The 27,406-nt window shown below is 47.0% G+C and overlaps 1 long non-coding RNA gene across 2 annotated transcripts in view; it reads right to left on the bottom strand.

The window, feature by feature from the left end:
• Positions 1 to 23,455: 23,455 nt before the first annotated feature.
• The window catches only part of LOC130599092 (uncharacterized), a 99,467-nt gene continuing 95,516 nt past the window's right edge, over positions 23,456 to 27,406 (bottom strand). The window contains exons 2-3 of one of the 2 annotated variants that reach the window (XR_008972152.1): positions 24,250 to 24,933; positions 23,456 to 23,793 (exon numbers count right to left, since the gene is read on the bottom strand). This is a non-coding gene — a long non-coding RNA (uncharacterized LOC130599092). Of the gene's footprint in view, positions 23,794 to 24,249; positions 25,087 to 27,406 lie in introns of those variants that run through there. The other variant, XR_008972151.1, reaches the window with a different exon arrangement.

Here is a 27,406-nt window from a genome sequence, read left to right as displayed (position 1 = left end):
AAATTTGGAAGGGTAAAAAATAAATCCATTTGGAAACCATGGTTTCATCAGCCACTGCATAGCAAGAGTGAAAAGAGCAAGCAGATAAGGAAGAAGAGAGGGAGCAGCGCTGTTAAGATGAGTAACGTCCAGCAGATCACGTACCAGGGCGATGTTTTCAGTTCACCTTTTCCCATCCATAAGTGACTCAAGAGCAGTGATTTCTACAGAGTTTCTCACTCTCTCCAAATATTTGCCCAGCCATTTCCATGCAGTTATTGGTGTGTAATTTACAGCTTCTCACAGCAGGGAACGCAAGTCGCCCTGGGGTACGGCATGCCATTGAGTGCTGCTGGGAAAGCTGCAGCGCTCGGCCTGGCTCCCTGTCTTCATCAGAAGAGGAGGAATTTGTATCCAAGTGGCTCAAGCCCTGCCAGGTTACACATTGGCAAGAGCAAGTGGTAAATCCCACCTGGCCTGATGCTCCAGCTTCAGAAGCCTGGGCCAGGCAGGAGGGGGCTGCTTTTCCATTCCAGACTCTCCAAATGGAGGTTCCTCTCAGATTTCAAATCTAGAAAGGATCATTGTGAGCTTCCTATGCAAGAGAGCCCATTCCTTTTTCTGGTTAAGCATATTTGGTTGACTATCACCACAACATTGCCCCTGCTCATTAGTTACCTGCGCAGCATCACTGTGCCATGAATAGGGCTCTTTGGAGCATCCCTGGGAAGACTCATGCCCAGCGATACCTTTAAAACCCATTATAGAAAAGGGTTGCATAGAAGACACTTGGGAATGGGTTTACCACCCAGGAGGACAGTATGGGAGCACAAACTTCTCCATTAGCCAGATTGGACAGGGGTTGGAGCATGCTGCTCTACTGGAAGGTGTCCCTGCCCATGGCAGGGTTTGGAACTGGATGAGCTTTAAGGTCCCTTCCAACCCAAACCGTTCCATGATTAGCACCAACCAGGGCTGCACTCTGAGCATACTGCAGCTCAGGATCCCGTTTGGATGGCTTGTGTGTACCCTTGGTGCATCACAGAACCCAGTTCAGAGAGACAAGCAGCTTTCTTCACCAATTGCCTCATTCCTCCAGGACAAACCTCACAGTGAAACCTATCTGGATAGACGAAGCTATCTGGAAAATCAGCTTGGAACATCTCAAACCCAAACTGTAGGGTTTGGTGAGGATGAACCACCCCAAAAGCAGCACAGGAGAGGAGGCACCCTGATTTACACCAGCTGGCAGCCTGGCCTTACACCCTGGGAAACAGGTGCTATTTTGGTCTGCCCTTTTCACAGCCACGTTCACCACCGAAATCCTCCCAGATGCTGAATTCCGGGCTGGATGGATGAGTCCAGCTTGGAGCAGATGTTTATCTCATTTGCTTCCACATGCTTTTAAACATTTCACATGTAGGAAAAGGATAAATGCAAGAAGATTAAACATGGATGTCCAGAGTGTAATTAACATCGCCACTGGAAAAGCTGGGTGTGTTTTATCTTTAACACAGAGTGACACCAGCTTCCTCTGTAACATGCATGAGTCCCAGGGAGGGGGGGTGATCAGAAATAACACATTGATGTTGTTAAGAATCATCTACTATTAGTACTGTTACAAAGCTGGGGTGACTCAACTCAGTGAGACCATTACAACCTCTGCGAATCAGTTAAACTCTATTTTAAGGTCTTGAATAAGACTTTGATGGGACCGAGTGCAAAAACCTACATAGGGTGAGATGCAAGTAAGGAATTTTGACAGGGGCATTTGATTGACCCAACAAATCCATGCATCAAGCTGTCATCATCACCAAATGTGCATGCCTCAGATTTTCCAGTTCAGCAAGCTTATAGAACATTGGGGCTTTTAATATATTTAAAACCATGAGTTAAAATATAATTATAATATAAAAATGTTATAAAATAAAAAGCTTATGTTTTATAAGCTGGCCACGCTGGAAAATATGAGGCACAATCATCTTCTCTATAGCGGTCTCCATATTATGGCTCCAAGTTCCTCACACCTTGTAATACAATTAAGCATCCCCCTTCAGGGCTTCAGGTTTTGCAGACTACCATCAGAAGCGACCAACCAGGCTCTGCTCTCTCCAGCCATCCCAACGCTTGGTGGCTTGGAAACAGATTACTCCAAGAGCACGTATGAGAAGAGAGCCCTAGGGGTAGCTTTGGCTCTATAAACTCCCTGCATAGAGAGAAAGAGAGAAAGGACACAACTATTCTCTTCCCAGATGCAAATGGGCAGGCAGGTGCCAAAGGCTTCTAACTACATGACTTAATTCAGCCTGGTGACAACATAAACCCATGTGTAGGAAGATACAACAGCTCTAAGCAATAGATTAGGGTGTTCAGTTTAAGCAAGGCCTAAATGCACTCTATCAGATAGGAACAGTGTTAATATATATATTCTTTAATTATATGTTGGCCCTGAGGTCATGCATCTGAACTGCTTTCTTCTTACTATGCTCATATCCTGCATCTCCATTTCCCACATAAGCATGGTCCATGCTGCCAGTCCTGTGGCAAAGCGGTATTAGCACCTCATGGCCATTTAACCATTCTGTGGATCAAAGGCTTGCACATCTTTGAACATGAGGGCTGAAGAGGTTAAGGTAAATCAAGACAAATGCAACTCCTGATAATTACAGGAAATTCTGGACACGGAGATTCTTTGGCTGGGTGATTCATTAACAGGTTGCAAGAGGTGCTGTGCTGGTTTTGGCTGGGAGAGGGGTAATTTTCCTCGTGGTAGCTGGTATGGGGCTGCCTTTTGGATCGGTGATGGATACAGCATTGGTATCAGGAATGTTTTAGCTACTGCTGAGTAGAGCTTACACAGAGTCAAGGTCTTTGCTTCTCATGCCGCTCCAGCAGCGAGCAGGTTGGGGGTGCATGAGGAGCTGGGAGGGGACACAGGCAGGACAGCTGACCCAAGGGATATTCCACACCATATGGCATCATGCTCAGCATGCAAAGCTGGGGAAAGAAAGACAAGGGGGAGTGATGGCATTTATCTTCCCAAGTAATCATTATGCATAATGGAGCCCTGTTTTCCTGGAGATGGCTGAACATCCACTTGCCATTGGGAAGTGGTGAATGAATTCCTTGTAGTGCTCTGCCTGTATGCACAGCTTTTGCTTTACCTATTAAACTGTCTTTATCTCTACCCAAGTTCTCTCCCTTTTCCCTTCTGATTCTCTCCCCCATCCCACCAAGGCAATTGAGCAAGTGGCTGTGTGGGGCTCATTTGCTGGCTGGGGTTAAGCCACAGCCTTGCCTGTCAAAATCTCTCCAGTTATGAGCGCATGGCTTGCCTAAAGGAGCATAGAGGATGATTGGAGTATGGATTAGATCATTCTGCACCATAAGGACACCCTGTCCTCCCTATTTATTCTTTCTGCCTGGCGCTATGGGATGGATTATCCAAGCAGAGTACAGCTGCATCTCACAACTTGTGATCTATAGTTGTGATGAAATCAGGTTTTGAACTCTCAGGGACTGTATGGGCCATGATGTTGACCTGGGAACCAAGGGATGAAGAGGAGAAAGGGACAGAAAGGTGGTGCTGTCCTGCCCAGAGAAGGAAGAGACTAAAAATGTCTGACTGTGGGGCCAGGGAGCCTGAGTCCTAGATCCCAGCTAAAACCTTGTATGTGTGCTGACTCCATACCACTCCTCCATAGGCTTTGGTTGTCTTTGTAAGGAGATCCAAGAAGCTGGTCAAAGAAGAGCTACAAGAGGCTCCATTATGCCTCAACTTCCGGATGACGTCCTGTGCTATGCATTGGCTGTACCCCTTCTTGATCCAGACCCAAATGAATCTGAGACAGGAGGGACTAGAAGGGTAAGGATCATTCCTAGGGACAACTTAAAGGGTGGACACAACACTGCTAATGCAGCTGCAGGAGGCTGGGCGAAGCTGGGTGTACTATGACAACTTCAGGTGGATAAAAATAATCTGCAGCGTGTCCAGGGCTGACTCTTAGGTGTTAGGGAGGACCATAAGGAATGGTACTTAGAGTTTGGAAGGCTGAGTGGAACGTTCCAGTTCTTCCCAAAATATACAGTGGAAACACTTGGGCTCAGAGAGGATTACTATAGCCAGGACAACAAGAGAAGCAGCAGTGAGTCCGAGTGCTGGCAGTGCTAGGGAAGCTGAGAGCTGACTCAGACATTATCTTCCATGCTGCCGATCCCAGCGTCCTCGTCTGGCCTTTGTCAATGCATTTCACTAGTGCTCTGAAGGCCAGATCCCCAGCTATGGGTCAAGCCAAAGAGAATAGGCTTGAACGTGGGGTGACTGGCAACAGAAAAACTTCTCCAGACACTTACTGTGGGCCAGAGGTGAGCTGATGTGTGATTGTTATTGCAGGCTGGGAGGCGTGGTGTGTTTGGCAGCTGCTGTTTCCATCTGCCTGCATGGCTGGATAGGGAAAGGCAAAGAGAACTCATCCAGGCTGCAGGCTCCAGCCACCCATGGGCCTGTCAAGGATAGTAGCCTTATGAATAGGTAAACCTCCCAGTGGGACAGTCTTTCCTGGTTTGCTGTCCCTTTGACAAGAGGTCACTATTTCCTGATGAAGGATTCCTCAAGGACATCAGGAATCAGAGGCCAGAACTGCTTCATTTTCCCTGTTGCTTATTCTGTTCCACCCAAACCATCATATGGAGTTTCTTAGTGCTTTGCCCAAAAACTTGGACAAAGGTTAGTGGACTGCTTCCAAACTGAACACGACTATTGATGATGCACCTCTGCTGAGTTTATTTCAGGTTGTCACCATAAAATGATTATCTACTAATAATCACGATGTTACTGCACTTAAACTAACAAGCAGATTACAATTGGCATCCCATCAAGTGCCGCCAACTCCCACCAAGGCACCAAGGAAGGCAAAGCTCCTCCTCATATCAGTATCAACACATGTAGGTCCAGTGGCATGAAACTACATGAGTTATTCCTTCCATTTGTGAGCATTCAATCCAGGCATCAGCCAGACCACCAGCAGCTCTTTTCCTTTTGCCCTTCACCATATCTAAAGACAGCTTAGCAAGAGGAATTTCAGCCTCATTACAAAGGGACACTGTGTTTTAGGGCACATCCCACAGTACCACCCTTCTCATCAAACCAGGCCAACAACTGAAGCAGGACCAGAGCTGAGTTTAGGGCCATGAGTCCAAATTCCCTTCCCATAGCAACCAGCCATCAAGGAAAAACAGAGTCAGCGTGCATCCAGGGAGCACACCCAAGTCCCACCATGGGAGTGCTCCAAAGAGATGTCGTGGTGATGCTATTAAAGAAACAAGCACTGAGTTTTCCCCACCCTCACTGTTCAGTTTCACTCTTTACGATCATGAGGCCGGAAAGCATAAATAAATCCCACTTAATGTCACTGTCATTTTTCAAGCAGGAAGTGTCACTGGTTGACACCCAGCCATTAATTTGACATGGGGTAGTAAAATCATTTGATTCTGCAAGTAGGATTTTATAGGAATTAACCAGCCTAAAGATTTATGGCCAACATAACTGCTTTCACTGTAAAGGCTGGTATTAAAGAAAAGAAGCATCACGATTACTTATTGTAAAGGGTTTTTTGACAATGGAAACAGTCACTTAGGAAACCTGTTTTTTCTATAGAAGCACACACTAATTTTACTCACATTCTTTAAAGAAATGCCACAAAGGTATTTTAGGAGAAGCAGATATTGTGAGAGGCATAGAGAAATAGATGGGGTTTTAGTGGAGTGTAAACTTTGACCCTAAAGAACAAGCGCATATGCTGCAGCCAAAGAGATGATGGTCATAGTTTACCTCTCAAAGGGTTTCTAACTGTCTAGCTACCTGATAAAACCTGAGATCATAGAATGGTTTGGGTTGGAAGGGACCTTAAAGCTCATTCAGTTCCACACCTTCCACTAGAGCAGCTTGCTCCAAGCCCCGTCCAACCTGGCCTTGAACACTGCCAGGGATAGGGCATCCCTACTTTGGGAACTGCAAGATGCACCCAGCTGTGAGCCACCTTCAGCACAAGGAGCACCACAACCGATGAATCCAAATTGGACATCCACAGCACCTGAGCTAACACCGTGAGATCCAGCATTCATTATTATGGACATAGCTGTGCGTTAACAGGCTCAGGTGGCTTCTGGCTTGCATCCCATCACCTTGGAGCAAGGTGGAGCCATTCCTGACCCACAGGCAGAGCTGCAATCCTACTGCTGGTGTCTGCATTGCCTCTGCAACACCTCACAGCCTCAGCCAGAATTCCTGCACAAACCAACCCACAGCAAGAGGGCCTCTGCACCAAGGAGATTTATATGTTCAACAGCAGGAGACTGTAGGGGAGCAGATGGAGAGGAGGTCATGCAAGGTCATATTGGAAATACATGGCAGAAGCAAGAACTTTCACCCAGTTGAGCTAAAACCCTCGCTCAATGGCAAAACCATGAGACCATCCTTGCCCTTAGAAGAGTTTTTCCATGCCCTAACAAGCCTGGTGGGGAACTTAATGACATCTGCGTGCTCTTGCCTGAGCAAGGACCTCATGATTTGGCTGGGGGCCATGAAAAGAGATGTCCAAAAGTTATGAAAATAAAGGTATTTATCTTCATTGTTAGAAACAGAGCCTGAGCCTTTTATTTCCCTCTCTTGGAGGATTAAGCTCACAGATTTACAAAGAACTGGTTGATTACCAAAATAAATACATGGCCATGCCAATTTATAGGACAGAAACGTAGGAAACCCATCCAACCAAATCAGGCAAAGTGTAATTCATGGGAGAGCCCTCAGCATGTGCAAAGGGCACAGTGCATGTGGAACAAAGTACATAGGGAAAACATGCTAGAAACCTCTATCTGCAGGAACAATTCCCAGCACAGCATACAATGGAGTTATAAAATAAATGGCTTGGCTCTCCACTGGAGGCAAAGCCCAACTGTTCTCAATGAGAAGGAGGATCATGTATCTTTATAATGAGAATTCAGTCATTTTTAAATGTTGGCTTTGCTCATATCACCACCAAATCTGTCTGCAGAGCTGACAGGCTGCAGACTTCATTTGGATTTCTAACTGTGATTATACATGGCAGTGATGGATACCACAGGGTTTCCAGGGGCTTAGGGTTTAGGGCTGGTTTTTGGTTTTCAGTTGTTTGGGGCTTGGGATCAAGGGGGCTGTTGGGGTATTTTTAGTGCCACTGTCCAATGAGGCTTAAAGAGCTCTTTCCTCATTTTAATAGTTCTGATAATGCACAGAGATGAAAGCAGACCCTGAACAAGTTCTTCTTTATATTGGCAAAGCTGCCCCTTCTGCAATGAAACCCAAGAGCAGTTTCTGCTTTCAGTGCTCAGTGAGATGGAGCAGAACATGCTTACTGAGGCTGAACATACCATTGCCCTCAGAGGTGTAAGCACCGCCCTTAGCAGCAAAGGTGATCCTCAGAGCACTAAAACATCTGCTTGCTCAGAAACAAAACAACCCCATAACCACATGAACATAAAGGAGCGTGGCACGTTCAGGCATTAAAGGAACTTTCCTTCCTCACAAGGTAGAATATTGTTTTATAGACAATAGCACATATACAAGCGATGCGTTTCACAATCAGATCAGCTCCTTTCACAGCCCAACCTGAAGAAACAGTTGAAAATGAGGAAGCCTTCATGCAAGGCTTAAACCCACATTTGGAATCAATTCTTTCCCTGTCCCACCAAGGCTACAGACAAGCACAGCACTTGCATTACGGTGGGATGCAAAGCAAGAGACTCTGTTGTAGCCCCGTGCAGCAACATCCAAGGCTTTACAGGAGATGGGCACAGTTGGGTACTCAATTTCTCCATATCTTTGTTCCTATTATTAAGACTGAAGAGCAGAAGATTGTCCAATTACTGCTCTGGAAACCAAGTAAATGTTATTATCCCTAGGGACTACAGCCTGGTCTCCAATGGGAATAGCAACAGGAATTTTGACTTCTGTAAGGCTGTTCTCCACATCCTGAGGAGAACGTCCCTGCATTTGCAACACAAGACATTTAGAAAGCAGCAACCCACATATTAGCCTGATTTGGGGCACATGAGACAGACTGGAGTTTAGGCATGTGGGCCAAGTGGTTAACTGCTGCTTTGGAGACAAGTTAAATGCATATAAATCAGCAAGCTGGTGACATTTACCGAGTTCACAGCATGTTCTTTACAAGTGGACACAAAGCAGGGCAAAGAACAGGTTCAGATGAGTTGCTGATAACAAATGTGCTCATCTGAGCTAATCTCGCACACCACAGGGCTTGCTCCCAGCAAAAAGGATCTTCCCCATACTTCCAAGCACCACGAGGTCCACAGCATAGAAGTTCTGCACAGAAGCTGGATAACACCTTGGGCTCCAGGCTGCTGTGGACTTCAGAGCAGCAGTACATGGCCAGGTAGCATGAAAGCAGCTCAGGAAGATCTAGACCACACCACGGTCCTTGCAGTGATGGGAACACACCGAGATGCTCTTTGTTCTTTGCACAAAAGTGGAAGGTTGGATGCAATTCCTTTGGGACTCCCATCCCTGCAGTGAGCAGCATCCTGCCACTACATTGATAGCGAGTTTAAAGGTGATAAGGACAAGTCCACACTTCAAAACTGAGCCTAAAGCACAGATGCCCCAAAATCCAGAAGCAGCAGCACCCAGTACCCCAGCTAAGTGCTGCTGTGGCATAGACCAGCTGCAAAGTGTTCATAGAGCAAAGCACAGAGCAAAGCCAAGCAGGGCTCCGGCTCTCCTCCTCATGCCAATCCCTTCAACCCAGCACTCCTTCCTGAGCTTTCGCCATCTGTGCACAGACCTCGAGGCCAAAATGAGAGGAGCCTTCCCAGTTGCAGCCTTTGGAGCAGGCCAAAGCCTGTACATGGTGAGCTGTGAAATATATGAACCCCCAGGCTTTACATGAGCCTCACTCTTCTGTGCAATATCATATGGCTTTTGGATTTGTCTGCCCTGTCCACCTCTCCCATGTGTTTCTGATAATTGCTTACATATGGAAGGGTTTCTCTTGTTTGCCCTTAGAAGGGACACGCTGTTGTTCCTCCTTCTTAGATGAGGCTACAGGCGTACACATCACTTTTATGGGTGTATTTTATTGCCCCTACTTCTTTACAGCACATGCCACTGGTCTCCCTAGCCTTTCCTTTCAGTCCGCTGTTTGCCGTTGCCTTGCTGTTAGGTCTCCTCATTCCCCATCTTTCTTAGTCAAAACAGGGGCCCCTAATTAAGAGAATGCCTTATAAATCTCCCTGCATCCAAATAAGATCCAGAGCCTTGCTGGGGAGACAGATCTGGAGACAGCGGGTAGGTCTGGCATTCCTCATGCTGCACACAGGCTTCCTCTGGTGATGCTCTGCTTGGCACATGAGCTTGGGTATCTGCACTGGCTCCTGGTGCCCACAGCTTATAGCAAGCATCTAAGAGAAGGATGGGCTGGAGACCATCCACTCGGGCCCCAAACCTTGGTTATACAGAGCAAAGACCCAAAGTAGGATGCTGACCCTGCAAAGAGGCAGTCACCTTGTCTAGGGCTCCTTCACAGGACCCCATGGCACACAATGGTAGAGGAGGGTAGCAATCTCTCCCTACAAAAGCTGGAGATTCACTGCTGGGGATTCACACGGCCACCAGAGTGTTGGGTCAGGGGGCAAGCTGCATTCACATGTTGCTCTTCCTTAGTCAGGGCATATCCTACCCTCAAAACTCCCCAGACCAACCCAAAAAGCCAGGAGGGAGGGTCCCGTTATGAAGCCCTGCCTGGACTTTGCCCCAGTTTCACACTGACTGGTACAAGGCAGTTCCCACCTCAGCATACCCATCCCATCCCTCACCCATCACCCCATGGAAAGGCGGTCAAGAAGCTCATCATGGTTTAGGTCTCCTGGGTTGCTCTCTTCTCTTTCCATCAGTGATGTGTGTGCACAGGGAAGACAGGTCTTAACCTGGGCAGGATCACCCTGATGAGACAGCAGCTTGTGATTTACACATTGCACCACCCAGCTTATGTGTCCAAAGCGGAAGGCCTGGGTATGGCCCTCAAAACTCACAGTAACACCAAGCACCGTACTGAAAACCTGCTCCTTGTGGAAGAGTGATGCTGGAGGCACTATAACCCCAAAAGCACAAAGGACAGTGGTGGCCTGAAACAGAAATCACCCCACCCCACTAAATCACAGCATTACCTTTGTCTGTGCTTGCCCCCAGCCCTGACTTTTGATCAATACTGTGCCTGCCTGGGGATTTAAGCTCAGCCTCCAGTTGTGTCTCTGCATTACACTCGCACACAATAATTTCCTCAGTGTACACGTTGCTGGAGAAACAGCTGGTGCCAGAATTCCCCAATACCAAATCCCTCCTTGGGCCAGTGCCCAGTACTCTGAAAAGGCCGTCAGCATCTGGAAACAGTGATACTGCACATCTGCGAGACCCTCGGAATCACAGGATGGAGAGAGAACTACCTACAGGATGACTTATGTGGATAATTAAATCCCAGCTAGGAGGACACTATAGATGTACTCACCTTCCCTAACACCGTAATGCTTGAACTACCACATGACCCAAACGCGATGCTGCTGCCATAAACAACCCTTGGGGTAGAAATAGATGTAAACTTTGCTTGCCCTTACAACGGAATTGCAGCTAGGGAGGCTAAGCAGGTAGGATAAATCTAAGCAAGACATGCCTAATTATCAAGGGACTGATTCCAAGTCTCTTATTCACACGGAGTAGTAACAAAGCACATCATTGCACTGGTTGTCAGCATGACTCAGCATACTAGATCCAGGCTTTAGCCACAACCAGGACCTCTAGGACCAAACTAGGGGGTCATATAAAGATTCTCCTGGCTTCCCCCAGACTTGGGAAACCCATTTTCCCACTTAGGTTTCACAAAACATGGCTAGAAGCAAAATACCTTCATGCTTCTAGTACATTGGTTTTCTGGGTGCCTGGTATGGAGGGGCACAGAACAACAGCTTGTGGTTTTAGCTGGGTTGGAAGCATTCCTTATTCATAATTCTGGTACAATTTATTCCACAACATACAAGATACCTTGCTCCAAAACATGCGACACTCTATCTTTAATGCATTTTCTTCAAGTCATTTAGGTTTTTACTACTAATGAAGTCCTGATTTCAAGATAGGGCAAGAAGGACCATGAAGCCCTCTCCTCTATTCCCCCATCAGCATCACCCAGCCCATGCCATGGCAGAGAGGCTCAGCTCACCCACCACACCACGCATTGCAGCTCCAGCCTGGCCAGCATTTTGCAGACACTCACCTACCCACATCACTTCACGTGCATGAGGAGCCCCACTGAAACCAGTGAGGCTGATGGGGCACCTGGTGCTGTTTGCTGCACTCATGTTTCAGGGATTGAAGAAAGAGGTTTTACCAAGTCACCCAGAAGTCAGAGGTGTTAGAGTCAAGAACTTACAGAAGGATCTACTTCAGCTGTTGCATTTGTGTACTAACACCTCCTGCTTGGCTCAAGGACCATGCGAATTCAAAGAGGCATTACTTAGTCTGTGTATGCTTTTCCATTCCGTTTACATTCTATATGCAGAAGTCACCCCTTGATAGTCAAGACCCCGGGTCTGCATCACCCCAGCTGCCCTAGAAGCTTGGAGGCATGTTTCCCCATGGTGATTCTGAACAGAAGAGCCATCTACACCAACAAAACACTCAATACAGGCTCTGAAGTAGCAGAAGCCACCTGTGCACCCTCCAAGAGCCATCCTGCTGGACAGGATACACACACTACAGACAGATAACAACTTGCACAAAGAACAACATTAGCAACCGTAACATGAAACACACAGTAATGAGGGTTTCTGACACTTATCCCTTTGATCCGAGACCTAAGCTCATTGCAGTTATTTTCTAAGTCATCACAGATAAATCCTGCCATGCATTTTCCATGACCCCAATCAAAAGCTTCCCCAAAATCAGCAGTTCACAGGCCCACGGTGCAGTAGCCTTCAGGAGTGTGTTTTGGAGAGGATGAGGGCAGATTTTTGCCCTTTTGCTAGTGAATAAACCTACTCTGTGGACACCCAGTATCGAAATGATGAGAGATCCGAGTTCAAAACAAGGGTTTTGTTTCGCTGTAAATCCTATTTATGGCTTAGGGTGCAGCTGATACGCCGTTAGCTTTTATTTCATTGATAATTCTGTGATTGCAGTTGAAACCTCGCAACTTAATGAGCTGATGTTATTACTCATACTGTGTGGCCATCTGGAACCAGTTTGGTCAGAGAGCCCAAAGCACCAAAAGCCACCTGTAATGCATTAAGCCTCAGCCCAGTACCAGCTCCGTGGATTTGAAAAGCCAGGCCTGCATAAATACTAACCTGTGAGAATGTAATTGGAGAAGTGATATTTAAGAACTTAGAGTTTGCCAGAAAGGCTCATTCTCAGGGGAATGCATGCAGAGGCTTAAAGTTTAAAGCCAAGCGGTTTTTAGTTTCAACATTGTGAATCAAGAAAAACCATTGCATATGGATGTCGTTGGAGTGTCCAAACCGCTAGGTCTATCCAAACAGACCAAGCTATGCCAGGGCTTTTCAAGCCCAAGGCTCCCTTCCTAGCACCTGAGCCTCACATTGCACATGTTGCTTATTACCGAGGTACTATCTCCAGACATCGCTCCAAAGGGACTGAAGAAACAAGAGGTCAATGCTTCATAATGATTCACAGTCACAAAGCCCATGTGACTGCCACAGTCGGCAAAGAAACCCCCGAATCATTATAGAGCAACCATGTGTACGAGAGGTAACACAAAACAAATCGCAAAGGCACAAAACAGCATCAAAACATCCCAATAAACACCAGCATCAGAACACCCCAACCACAGAATCATCACAGAATGGTCTGGAAAGGATCTTAACATCTTGTTCCAACCCCCCTGCCACAGAAGACCCAAACCACTCTACTAGATATTGTGATCAGATATAAGCTGCCTCTAAGCCAAGAAAAGAAGAGGAGCAATTGCATTACCTTGAAGTCCCTGGTGTGTCCTGAGCAAACCCATCCTTGGTGGCCTTCAGGGAGAACACATGAGCTGGTGGCTCTGGTACTGGGGCACCAGAAAGGTAGGCTGTGCTGGCAGAGACATAAATGAGCGTGGTTCCTCTGTGCTGGTTAGCCCGGTGCTGATTCACACCAGCTGGGGGGTGAGTCACTGCTCAGATTGCAGAGATTTGGGGAAAAACCAATTTGAGGAAAACACACATTTTTCTTCGGGGATTTCAAAATTCTTTTGGCATTTCTAGGGTACAAATGTATATTGGGAGTTGGTTACACATTACCTAAAGCCCCTGGTTGAGTTAAAGGCTGTCGTGGTTTAAGGCACACAAAGCTCTAGTGCTTCCAGGTAGGAGTGCAAATCCGAAGGGATAGAGATGGCTCAGCCTTTGCAAGGGTTTTAATTCCTTTTATTCCCATTTATCCCACAGAAGGGGACTTTATAGAGCAAATATAAGTGGTTGTCTTTCTTCTCACACGTCTTGTTCTTCTACCAAGCTAACACTGAGCAATCAACTTCTCGCTCCAGGAAACACAGGCCTTTCTGAAGACACAACTGGATGCATGGGCATTTTCCCTTAGAGGAGAGATTTAAGTGTTTCACAAGGCCCATGTAAGCATATAAACATGGTCCTTGTGTGAAAAGCAAGTTTTATTCAGCATCGTGTACATTTTACCCACTTAAGATACACTGCAAGGCCTCAGCATGGCCAGCACCATCCAAAGCTCAACTATCACATCCAGCTGTCTTGCCTGGAATTAGTTTGTGCTTTATTTATTATTTGCTTAATGCATTTTGGTGACAGGAATGAATCCAGTTTAGATGAAGGCCTCGAGTACCATTTCCCCCCTCCCTGTGTAATCCTGAAGTGCTTTGAAATTCACAAACAGTCATAAAACCAGGAAAAAAGGGCCAAGGAGAATTCTTTCTGATCTGGTTTTGATATAAGTGATGCGATGCAATATAAAAGAGCATCTACAGAAAGCCCACAGTAACAGCGAAAGCGTGAAGAGGTTTGATTTTAAACCCCAAAGTGTGGTGGATGTGTTAACCAGGAGTTGGGGAGAGGTCATGCATTCCTCACACGTCAATGTTTTCCAATCCCACCCCTGCCTGGAAAACAACCCAACCCTTTCCCCTCCCCATCCCCATGGCCAGGTAGGGGCTGCAGTGGAGGCTCATGGAGAAGCGGGTTGTCCCCTGGCCATGCTGACCAAAGCCCCACCATGGAACATAGGGAATAAAAGCTAACCCCAAAAGGAGGGCTGAATTTCCACATGGACATGCAAGAGACAGATCTGGCAGCCGCTTGCTTTTCACTCCCTTGCTTTGTTCTGTGTCAGAATATATTAAACAGGGGAAGTTTAGATGGAATATAAGGAGGAAGTTCTTTCCTGTTGGGGTGGTGAGGCACTGGAATGGGTTGCCCAGGGAGGTTGTGAATGCTCCATCCCTGGCAGTGTTCAAGGCCAGGTTGGACAGAGCCTTGGGTGAGCTGGTTTAGCGTGAGGTGTCCCTGCCCATGGCAGGGGGGTTGGAACTTGATGATCTTAAGGTCCTTTCCAACCCTAACTGTTCTATGATTCTATATTAGGACACAAATCTTTCTGGCTCACAGACATGAAAGCCTATTTTGTGGGACAGCAGATACTTGTTTCTTCGTGATCCTTCAGACTCCTTCTTCTCTTCTGATTTCAGCAGATTCTTCAGTATTTTGTGGTGGGGGGTTGAGTAATTCAGTGTAAAACTGTCCAAGCAAATCTGCTCTATAAGAGCTCTTTGTGGCTTGACTTCCTGAGAACAGAACACTTGAGAGCTCCATCAGAAATGCTGCTGTCTCTTCAGCCGGGTGAGGATTGGGATGGGAGGATAAAAGCCCACAAACCTTTGAAGGCTTCACAAAAGTATTTAGGAAACGTACTGAAAATTCCCCAGTATTTTCTAGGAATATTTTTTTTTTTGGTTAAAAATATATATTCCACCTCTTCCCTGAAACGTATTTGTGGCTTGGACTGCAGTAGGAATCACTCTTGCCAAAGCTTTATTAGTCCGAGCATTCATAATTCCATGTACATAGAGGCAACAGGATGAAAGACCATATCATCCCTTACAATTGCTGCATGCTGTAAGAAACCTTGGGCTTCCTTTGAACCTCCAGTTAAGTCCCATTTATTCCCTACTTTTTATTTCAAATCATTTTCTTCCTCTGAAGCTTTTCATTTTTCCTTGACACCGTATCTGAGATGGGAATCCCACCCATGCCAGTATGCCATTTCCCTGACCATGACTGCATCCTCCCAACCTCCTCCATTTCTATTCCACCCGTGCTGCTTTGATATATAAGATCTCTGAGGTTGGGATGGAAAGATTTTTATTCCAAATTTCTTTCACACTTAATCAGCCTCAGGACAAAAAAAAAAAAGAAAAAAAGAAAGAAAAAAGAAGGAAAAAGCAGGATTCTTGGGAAGCTCAGCTTGGAAAACATCAATCACAACTCCTTGAAGGCCTCGCACTCACTGATAAATCTGACAGTGAACAGTGCCACCAACTCACTGCTGGTGACAGCTCTGGTTCCACATGGGCCCCACAGTGACAGAGCTCCTTGCAGTCTGCTCTCTGAGCAGGTACCTGGTTTCCTGCAGGACAAGGATGCCCAAGCACAGCCTCCAGCAGACGTGTTCCCATTGCAGCCAGGAGCCACGCTCAGAATAGGATCCAAGAGAAGGTGCTGTTTGCTTTGCTATTCTATCTCGTATAAACCCCTTGGATTTGCTCTAGGAATAACAAAAATGCCTTGCTGCTTTGTTTGCATTTTATTCATTCACAGCTAGGATTTCCAAGAGCTCCGAAGTGTGGGCACACAGACGCTGCTCTGCAGTCAGCCCAGCGTTTGGCTGTCAGGAGAAAATTCAACCTACACTCAATGCCTACAAGGCAAAAAACATAAGGAAACCCATCGAGATTAACTGGCTCATTCAGCATCCCACAAGTTTTCATTCACAGCTTTCCCTGCCAGCGTCGCACCATTACAAATTGAATGCTTCAAAGCTTTGTTTCTCCAGAGGCTTTTTCCTTTCATATAAAATAGACGTTATTGCAATGCATCCCCATGGCACCGTGCCAGGTAAGAGCAGGCATCTGCACACACCAGAGCAAGCAGCTCGCTTGTGCTTAGCCAAGAAGAAAGGGGGGGGAAGTTCATTCATGGACCACACAGCGTTAAGTTGGGGTACAGGGGCTGTATCTGTCCTGGACGCCTGCTCAGGGTCACCTCCAAGCCTCAGCAGCATCTGCGCCATCCTTCACTTGAATCCATCCTACACTCTGCTGTGTGTTCCCCCAGCTATCCCAAAAGCCAAAGCAACCCCCAGCTCCACGCATGAATGCCTCTTCCAGTGGCAAAACCAAACCTCTGGGCTTGGGTCTCAACAAAGAGACTAAATGGGGCTCAGCTCTTCCCTGTGGCCTTACCCTGTTACACAGTTTGCACCTTGCTCCTTTCCCTCGTGTAGTGCAGTAAAAACTAGGAGACAAAACCAGCATCATTTTATAAACAATGTGTGCGAGGACCAAAATCAAAGCCCAGAACTCACGTGACATATCCAATCCATGGGCTGCTCAGCAAAGAGAGGCTGAGAGATCTGGGCATGTTCAGCCTGGAGAAGAGTGGGTTCCTTAAGGGGAGACCATAGAGCAGCTCTAGTGCCTAAAGGGGCCAACAAGAAATCTGCAGAGGGTCTTTTTACAAGGGCCTGCAGTGATGGGACAAGGGGGAATGGCTTTAACCTGCCAGAGGGGAGACTGAGATGAGCTCTTAGGCAGAAGCTCTTCCCTGTGAGGGTGCTGAGGCACTGGCACAGGGTGCCCAGAGAAGCTGTGGCTGCCCCATCCCTGGCAGTGTTCAAGGCCAGGTTGGACACAGGGGCTTGGAGCAAGCTGCTCTAGTGGAAGGTGTCCCTGCCCGTGGCAGGGGTTGGAACTGGATGAGCTTTAAGGTCCCTTCCAACCCAAACCAGTCTGGGATTGTATGATTTTCCCAACAGTTTACATCTTTAGACCCTAAATCACCCATTGTGGATCTCCCCACACATATTGAAATATGCCTGTAGAGACCTCACTGGGGAGAAACCCTTTATTCAGACTGGGGGTGAGCCGGGCAGAGATTTCTACCTTCCTGTACTTAGCATTTCAAATCCTTTATTAGTGATACAAAGCAATAGGAAATTACAACCCCACTATAACAAAAACCAAGCACCATGCTGCAGACCAGTGAGCATCTACCCAATCCTGCTCTGGGCTTACTGCTCCTATTCATTCACCTGCCAGAAATCTCCACTCCCACTTGAAATAAAGAGAGTAACATGAAAAAATCACAGCATCCCACATGCAAAACCATGTTTATTTGCAAACGTTAAAGGTGAATCCTCAAGACAATGGGGCAAAGTGGTGAGTGGTCAACAATCACTCTTATTGCTTCCCAAAAGCTGACAATTAAGGCCTTTCTCCATCTGTCTCTCATAAGGAGTGTTTCTTCTTGCTGTAGCCCCTGTGCATCCCAGCGCTATGCGCTTGACACACTGCTTGACGTTTAATGGGACTTTAAAACCAGCAGGTGTGCAAGAAGCAACCCCAGGTCAGGCGGTGGGGATGAGAGGCTCCATCCAGTGCAACAAACCAAAGCAAGCATGCTCTTTTTCATGGCTTACAGCTGGTCACAAACAGGCCGGAGCACCGGAGCCCTCCCTAACCTCGGGGTCTTCTGCGGGCAGCGGATGGGAGGGGAGCGGGTGCCTCTGTCTCCATGGAAGTGCTTATCAGGTGGAAGGAAGTTATAATAAAATTTACTGCAGTTCCACAAAGTACCACTGTTTGCGTGTTATTAATCACTTACACGGGTCCCCGTCAGAGGAAATGGAGCCCCGACAGTGATTTATATGCTATTTAGATAACCTGGAGAGCATGTTCTGAGCTCTGTGCCCAGGCTGTTGTCCACTGAGGGGGTTCCCCCTCCTTCAAACCCCCTGGGGTCCCCCCTAGAGCCTTCCTTTTGCCTTCAAAGCCACCGCTCTCCTTATCAGGGCCACCGCCAAAGCAGGCGCTTTCCAAGCGCGTCCGAACGCAGCAGCTTTTCCCATCGCTGCGAGATCAAACAGTCCCTCCTGCCTGCAAACAAAAACCTGGCTGGAAAACAAAGTGGCTTTCCCCTCTCTACGAGTCCTGAGGGACACCAAGTGCAGGCAGATGGTGATGCTGAGGATCCCACCCAGTGCTGAGCTCTTGCAGGGCAATGCCCAGTACAAGTCCCATCCCCTGCCTACCTCAGCATGAGAATATCCCATTGGGATGTTCATTTTGCAGTCGTAAAGGGGTTAATAAAGGGACGTCAGTGTCCTGTCAAGAGTAATTTGCATAACTTTTCATTTTAACATACATTTTCATAGTATAGAATCATAGAATAGTTAGGGTTGGAAAGGACCTTAAGATCATCCAGTTCCAACCACCCTGCCATGGGCAGGGACACTTCACACTAAACCATGCCACCCAAGGCTCTGTCCAACCTGGCCTTGAACACTGCCATGGATGGAGCATTCACAACCTCCCTGGGCAACCCATTCCAGTGCCTCACCACCCTAACAGGAAAGAATTTCCTCCTTATATCCAATCTAAACTTCCCCTGTTTAAGTTTTAACCCATTACCCCTTGTCCTGTCACTACAGTCCCTAGTGAAGAGTCCCTCCCCAGCATCCCTATAGGCCCCCTTCAGATACTGGAAGGCTGCTATGAGGTCTCCATGCAGCCTTCTCTTCTCCAGGCTGAACAGCCCCAACTTCCTCATCCTGTCTTCATACGGGAGGTGCTCCAGTCCCCTGATCATCCTTGTGGCCTTCCTCTGGACTTGTTCCAACAGTTTCATGTCCTTTTTATGTTGAGGAAACCAGAACTGCACACAATACTCCAGGTGAGGTCTCACAAGGGCAGGTGAGGTCTCACAAATGCAGCCTGGGGTGCAATACACACAGGCAGCAGAAGCTGTTTGGGTTGCAAGTGTGTCTGAAGCACTGGCCTGGGCTCCAATCAGAGTCCCACAGTCACTGGACCCCATGTGATGCAAGGGAGGACAAAGAGAAGAGTCCTGCTCTGTTTGCTGTCACTGACACCCAGGCTAACCACATTATAGCCCTCCTTTTCTCCTCTTGATTCCTCCAGGAAAGCTGCTCCTGCTCATCACCCTACAAGCTGCTCCATGCTCCTGTAGGACAAGATGTTGCTCTGTGCTCCACTCTTGGAGACACAAGAAAGGACTCAGTGGACTCAAACCTGCAGGCTGGATGTGGCTCATTCTTCAAGAAGCTGCAAAACTTCTGTTTCTTCCCCCCCACACATACACCTTGCTTTCTCATTTTGGTAACTTCAGGCCTGATTTCAGTCAGTCCGAACCTATGTATTCTGCACAGGAAAGCCCTCAATTCTCTCTTTCCATCCTGATTCGTTTTCTCCTGTGATGTGGAAGTTTCTGCATCCTTGAAAAATCCACATCCCTGTTTCTGAGGAAGCAGGTCGGGGGGACGGGGCAGCAGTAGGCTAGTCTCAGTTTCAGTAGAAGGGTTATTTCCCTTGCTCCTAATCTCTCCTGCATATCACATTTCCTCTCTGTTTCATAAATGAACAAATTTATTGTAATCATTAGAGTTTTACTTCAAAATTAAAGGCAGGCTAATACAGAACTCTGCACGTATTAACTCTGACTTTGCTTTTGTGACATCAGATGTTTCTTAACCAAAACCATATTGTTTTGTGAAGTCTAGTGATTTTAGGCACCTTCAAAACAAGGGAGTTAACCTCCCATTAACTGTTAGCCTTTCTTCATCATAAACAACCCAGCTCCAGATCAATGGTGGTGACATTTGCTTTCGCAAATGCAAGTGTTTGTTTCTCTCTCTCTGTAAACAGAGGTAATGTCTTCATGGCCTTTTCGGTTTAGTTGACATTGAGAAACACACAGTGTAAAGACACAGCCCAGAAAGCCCTGGCTGCAGGGCTGGTTCTTCTGGGAAGGTCCGGAGTCTCATGCTAAGGGTGGCTCTGAGGTTCAAGCAGAGCTCCATGGGTTGGTGTGCTTGAAATCCAGAAGCTTTCTGAGAAGTTCATTTGGAACTCCAGATCTGACATTTGGCCTCTGCATCATTTCAGCCATGCCCCAGGCAAGCCCAGGACTCAGGACCATACATTTGGTGGGGCAGATGCCCTCACCTCTGCCTGTACGAGATAAACTACGTTGAGAAGAAACAAGAGTGGCTGGAGCCAAGCACTGGAGAGAAAAAGGCCATCTGCTGCCCACAGAAGCTGTGGCTGCCCCATCCCTGGCAGTGTTCAAGGCCAGGTTGGACACAGGGGCTTGGAGCAAGCTGCTCTAGTGAAAGGTGTCCCTGTCCATGGCAGGGGGTTGGAACTGGATAAGCTTTAAGGTCCCCTCCAACCCAAACCATTCTATAATTGCTCCATGGTACAAATGCTGTATTTGCTGGAGCTTCTTTTGTCCTAGTCAGGTCATGGGAAAGGGAAGACAAACACTGCAACGTGAAATGTGTCCTCACATGGGTTCTGTGAGGGAGCAATAGGGTCGGAGTGGAAATACAGGAAGATGCCAGAGAAAGGATCCTTCCCATTCCCTCAAAACCTATTGGAGAATAGGCTGCATGCATTTCATTGTTTTCCAGTCTAGAGGTTGCACCTGGGGTTGTTGATACCAATGCCACTTCTTCCCACTTTTCCCCTCTATCCCATGCTGCAGCTCGGAGCTGCTGTCTGAAGCAACCACTAGAGAAAGGATTTAACAGCCCAGGAGACCCAGCCATGGCATCTCTGTCTGTGCTTCAACCACAAGCTCCCACACTGGCCACAGGGCTAAAAATAAATGGGAGCTATTTAAATCGGAAAGCAAGATGTACTTTTCCTTCAGTCCTGCAGGTCTGAGCAGGAGCAGCTAAAAGAACAGAATGGTTTTGTTGTTTTCCTCAGCTTATTTTAATCCTCCCATGGATAAGTTATGAAATTGTGGTAGCACATTTATTGACTCCAAGCATTCATTCAGAAGCTGCAGACCACCGAAACCCACAATTTTACTCATGGAACAATCCCTCTCCCAACAGAAGCACCAGTTTGAGGCTCATAAATAACAACAGTAGGGAAAGAGGAAAAGCCTAAATAAGATGGGGAGAGAGGGTTCAATAACAAACACAGCTTGCTTTTCAAAACAGCCTTGCAAAAATGCTGTTTGTACCACAGGTCTCAGCTGGACAATACAAGGAATGTCAGGAATCTTATTTCTCGAGTCCATTCTTTGGGGAAAAGGCAGTTTTCAAGAAATACCCGATGATACGATCCTGAAAACAGTTCTATAAATCACAGCTAATTCAGCCCCAAAACTGCTATTTTGGAGCTCCAGCAACCATGGCACGAGACGTGCACATATCTATTACTTCTGGTCTGTGTTTCTTTCAGGACGGTTTATTCCAAGACCTAAGTGCTTTGCACGTATCTTCTTAGAATCACAGAATCCCAGACTGGTTTGGGTTGGAAGGGACCTTAAAGCTCATCCAGTTCCAACCCCTGCCACGGGCAGGGACACCTTCCACTAGAGTGGGTTGCTCCAAGCCCCTGTGTCCAACCTGGCCTTGAACACTGCCAGGGATGGGGCAGCCACAGCTTCTCTGGGCACCCTGTGCCAGCGCCTCAGCACCCTCACAGGGAAGAACTTGTGCCTAAGGTCTGATCTAAACCTACCCTCTTTCATTATCATATTTTTCAGTTTCGTGTTTTAATCACCTCCTCAGCACACAAAATAGCTGCTTTTCCTCACTGACTCCTCCCCATGCTCCTGTGGGGCAGCAGCGCGCATAGTGGCAGCTTCACCAGCATGGCTGACAGCAAGCAGAGGACAGAAACTACAAGAACTAAGCCCAGTTTCCCCCATGGCATTGCCTAATTGGCAGTGTCAAGAAGCAGAGACGCAAAGGCATCTACTGCCCACCAGAACCCCCCAGGTCATGGGATCAGCTGTGTGTCTACACTCACTGCATCAGCAAGGTATCAAAGGAGACATCCAGAGTGAATCTCCAGACCTGCTGGATGTAAAGCTCTGTTCATTGCGTGCCTGTGACACAGAGCAGAGGCGTGACACAGGAGCGTCCTGAGGATGGATGGGCTAGTTAACACATTGGCTGTCTCTGTGGAGCTGCTTGGAAGGAGGTAGCTTAAAGGATGGAGGCTTGATGGGCAGGCAGGGAGTCTGTGTGCTTCTTTGACACACTGCAGTAGCAGTCTTTTGGGTGGAAAAATGATGAAAGCTTTGGAAACAGAAGAATCATTCCAGGGAAGGTTGAGAGAAGATTTAAAGTAAATTGGGATGGTGTCTGCACCAGGATGCCAGCGCTGCCAGGCATCCTGAGGGGAGGCCACCCTTGGAGCCCATCTCCTTCCCGGAGGAGGTGATTCCCTGGCCATGAAGCTGAGGATTATTGAAGGTTACTGGTCTTACCACTTTCCCCAGACAAGGAAGATGAAATGGCACCAACAGAGCAACTGAACAAGGCTGGGAGTTGGGAGACATCCTCATCATGGATGGCCTGTGCAGGAGCAGCATCGCAGCACAGCTCAGCCACCTTCCCCTCCTCAATGCCTGTCTGTAACCCTGTAACAGGGCAGGGAGCAGAGGCTGATGATGGCAGTAGACAGATTCCCATTCCCAGAAAGTCAGGGCTTCACAGGAAAAAACACGTTCATAGAATCATAGCATGGTTTGGGTTGGAAGGGACCTCAAAGCTCATCCAGTTCCAACCCCCTGCCACGGGCAGGGACACCTTCCACTAGAGCAGCTTGCTCCAAGCCCCTGTGTCCAACCTGGCCTTGAACACTGCCAGGGATGGGGCAGCTACAGCTTCTCTGGGCACCCTGTGCCAGTGCCTCAGCACCCTCACAGGAGAGAATTTCTCCCTAATATCCAATGTTCTCCAGGTACATCTCATGTCTACCAAATGCCACAGACCTGTTCCCTTGCTCCACCATTAGCTCTGTATGGACAGCCTCCACATCGACCTTGGTGGTACCCAAGTTCATCCTCCCTCCCTCCAGCCCCAGCTGCAGGGCACTGGGGTGTCTCAGCTGGTGCTGCCCCATATCCACAGTCACTTTGGCCCTGCTACCCGCAGTGTCAGTGGCTGAATTCCCCTCATTTGAGTGCTGCCCTAAGTGATTAACCAGACAAACACCACCCCACAGCAGACCAGCTGGACGGGTGACTTGAAAGCAGTTTTGCTCATGACACGCTTGGACTCTGCCTGGCGAGAGCGAAGGGTGAAGCTAAAAACACCATCCAGCAGTGAGCACATTTTTGCATTTCAAAGAAAAAACAATTTTACTTGCTAATAAATGATTTGTTTATTTACCCTTTCCTCCCAGAGAATGGCTTCATGGCTGCAAGTCCAGATAACTTATGCTTCTATTTAACCCACGTGTGACTTTGAGGTCATCCATTCAGGGAAGTGTAGCATTTCTTACCATGGTATGGAACAAAAATAGGGCTGGACTCTTGCCAGATGGGAGGTTTGTATCTCCCCATGCAGAAGACACCCAAGTGGCAGTCTGGCTGGTGGCCATGCATAGGGGAGAGGTCAGGAGCCATCCATCAGGTTGGGTCCTTTCTGGGTGAGCAGAGCCGAGTCAGTAAGTAGTTAAGTCTCCTGCTCCATGCCTGGAATTGGAAAAGCCATTGGGAGTGGTGTTATTTTGCTGTGCAGTATAGCACAGAGTGTCAGCTGGTTTGTTTTGTTTGCTAATGTAGCCCAACAAGTGACTGGTGGGTGAATTTAATCCGCTGGAGAACACACAGTTCCTGGATAGGTTTTGAGATATGCCCAATAGTGAAGCCATTTCCCTGGACACCTCCAAGGGTTGGGGTTGCGGGTTGTTTGCTTCCCCTTTGCTTTGTTTTTAACAGAGAGCAGACCTCATTTATTGTAACAGGAAAACCAAGTGCTCTATTAAAGTCATGATTACGCTGCTGCCAAGTATTTGGGATGCTGGAGTTAGGATTTTTCCTTCACTAAGAAAAATCTCCCTGATCCCCTTCACAGGTAAATCTCTACACACCTTTCAAAGGTCAGTTTTTCTTCATGTTCCCCTTGTGTCAGTATCATTTGTTTCATACTGGTAAGTTTCAGATGAAAACAAGAATATCTCAGTGATTCAGAACTGAAGCACCCCAGTTCAGGTTTGCAATAGAAAACAGCTTTCCAATGAGACATTTGTGTGTCTTCAGGAGCTCCAACCATTGCCCAAAGAGAAGACTGCAGTGCTACAGATGCTGTCTAATTAATCCTCCCTGCACCTTTGGTGTATAGAGGGTATTAACCTCAATTTACAGATCAGAAATAGGAGGCAGGAGGGAGATGATTGACAGCTGTAATGAGCACATTGCTTCACTCAGCCAAGGATTACAGCTCATGGTTCCCAATTCCCTCATTAGTAAGCTATGCAGTTCTTCCAATGGACCAGAAATGAATATTGGGGAATAAAGCAAAATATTTGCCTTTAGATGTTTGTGTTCCTGCAAAATATCTTGCTACTGAAGGTGATTACAAGCCCTGCTTCTGCCACTGTCACCTCTCCTGGCTTTGTTAATGACAAATTCATCTTGAGGGAGGAAATATCTGCTGTCACACCACGTCATAGGAGGAAGCATTACAGAAATGTAACTATTCAGCAGTCTTCAGGGGATCTGGCTGTGCCGGGGGCTGTTCTTCACATGCTGATTACGGCTCCCATGCTGCTTTATTTGCTGAGTGTTTAAGTCCTGGTGCCAATGGAAACCCAGTTTCATCAACAGTGTTTTCTGGCAAGAGAACATAAAATTGATTAAAAATTAATTCAAATCACCTTAGTAAAATCTTAGAACTTTGTATAACTCCAACAAGTGAAAACCAACACTGCTCTGTAGATGACACAGCTTTTTTACATACATTGGGGCTGCTCAGCCTGGAGAAGAGAAGGCTGCGTGAAGACGTCAGAGCAGCTTCCAGTAGCTGACAGGGGCCTGCAAGGATGCCAGAGACGGACTCTTCATCAGGGACTGTAGTGATAGCACAAGGGGTAATGGGTTAAAACTTAAACAGGGGAAGTTTAGACTGGATATAAGGAGGAAGTTCTTTCCTGTTAGGGTGGTGAGGCACTGGAATGGGTTGCCCAGGGAGGTTGTGAATGCTCCATCCCTGGCGGTGTTCAAGGCCAGGTTGGACAGAGCCTTGGGTGACATGGTTTAGTGTGAGATGCCCCTGCCCATAGCAGGGGGTTGGAACTGGATGATCTTAAGGTCATTTCCAACCCTAACTATTCTATGGCTATATGCAAGCAGCAGGCCAGGAAAAATCCATAGGAGAAATCCCAGTGACTCCAAGGCATTGCCCCGTGACAGTTGATTTCACTATTGCATCTCTTCAACAGTACAGAAGAACAGATCACAGTGCCACGGAGATGCTTGTGGATTTATGGCCTCATCCTACCTACTCAAACCCCTTCTATACCTCCTGTCTATGGACTTTAAATCTTAAACTTCTGTAGGCACTTTGGGTTTAACAGAGAGGTTTTTCCAGAATAAAGTTGTTTGGGTTTCCCCCCACACTGGAAAAGAAAGGGTTTTCTATCAAAATCTGTGAGATTCATAATTGTGCTGCAAAAGGTATTCCCATTTTCCTGAAACGGAAGGGTTGATGCCACTCCGACTGGAACACCGCAACTTTCCCTTTTGCTTGCAATACAATGATATAATTTCTGAGAAGGGAAAAACACTTTCATCAGTGAAAAAAAAAAAAGACAACAGTTTATTTTTGGTTTTGAGATTTTCTTCCCATTTGGAAACTGTTTTTTTTCCCTGTCATTCCAGAATGTGTTTTCTCTGATTCCAGATTTTTCCATAAATAACAAGTCTGATTCCTGCCCTGCTCTGTTGCATCCTTTCTGCAGGGTCCTCCCAGGAATGGCATGCCTCAAGGATTAAAGAGATGTAATGTTTGTAGAGAGATAAAGATTAAGTTCACTCAGTTCTTAGACCTCATGCCGGGTCCGAGCACGAGGCTGGATTTCACTTTGTAGGAGTTATCACAACTGAAACTGCTCTTCAGTGGAAACCACTATGCAACCATCCATTTGCAGTTGTAAAAGTCAATATATTTAAGCCTGCAGTGCATAACAATGACCCCTATGGATCCTCCAACGTTTTTCTTGGATCTCTATAAGCCTGGTTTTAATATATTACTCATCTAAATTGTTCCTGGGACTTGATTATTTGCTGGAGTTAAATATCCAATCTGAAAAGATTTTTAAACATGTGGATGCTGAATTCCCCACTGCACTAAGCTTCATTTAGCTCGACTAAAACTGCCATGCCATAAAAAAATGCTTAAAAACATCTCAAACGAACTGCTCTCCTGGTTGGTGGAAGCTCCCCAGGCAGGATTCCTTAGTGATGATAATCTCTGGTTTTGGCTGGCTCTGTTTAGTTCCCTGGAAGAATAAAATCCAGTTTTCACTGAGCTGGATATTGAGGTGAAAACAGAGGGCACAGCCATCCCCTCTCCCCTGCAGCGTCCTTCCCCGTAAGTACATGGATACTGGATGTTCCCCAAGGAAAAAAATGTGGCAAGCCAAGCGATCTACAAAACAATATTGATTTATGCTCTGCCTCTGAAAAGGGGATGAAATCACCCTTGTTTGCATGCGCAAGGGCTCGCTGCATTCCTTCCAGTCACCGGGGCTGTGGAGAGCCCTCCTTGGTATTCAAAGGCAAATCCCTGCAGATCCATCCCAGCACCGGGCAAGTCCCTTTGTAACCATCAAGTGATGGGGCAAAGCCTGCTTAATTCAAAGCAGATCAAAGCCTGTTCAGCCTTTGCCTGGTTTGCTTTCCAAGCGCCAGCTCCTTTTCAGGATGCTGGTGTAAATTAGGGGCCAGTCTGTTGAAGGAGATGGAGTTATAGGAGAAAAGAACTGGCTCAAAAACCAGAGAAGCCAAAAACCACTGCACAGAGTTCAGCAGGCGAGTTTCCTTCCCTATTTCTTCTGCAAAGAAGGAGAACTGGGTCATAACTGCATAGAGCCCAGATATTTCCCCCTCCTCTCCTTTTCTATATGGAAGGGCAATTGGGCAATCATGCGAAGAAATGCATAAAGCTCAGCACAAGGTGCAGGGATTTTTTCCTCCTCCTCCTTGGAATAATCTTCCCTTTCGCTCTACAGCAATGAATACTAACAGGGGGGATGTTTTCAGAGTGTTAGGATGGTGTTCAAAGGAAGCACCACACATTTATTCC

The sequence above is a fragment of the Pezoporus wallicus genome, unplaced genomic scaffold (genome assembly GCF_028554395.1).
Source record: "Pezoporus wallicus isolate ANWC-B61680 ecotype Strahan unplaced genomic scaffold, APGP_CSIRO_Pwel_v1 contig_8108, whole genome shotgun sequence".
Taxonomy (NCBI): Eukaryota; Metazoa; Chordata; class Aves; order Psittaciformes; family Psittacidae; genus Pezoporus; species Pezoporus wallicus.
The sequence above is the reverse complement of the archived record's forward strand: the minus strand, read 5'-3'. Positions and strand labels throughout refer to the sequence as shown.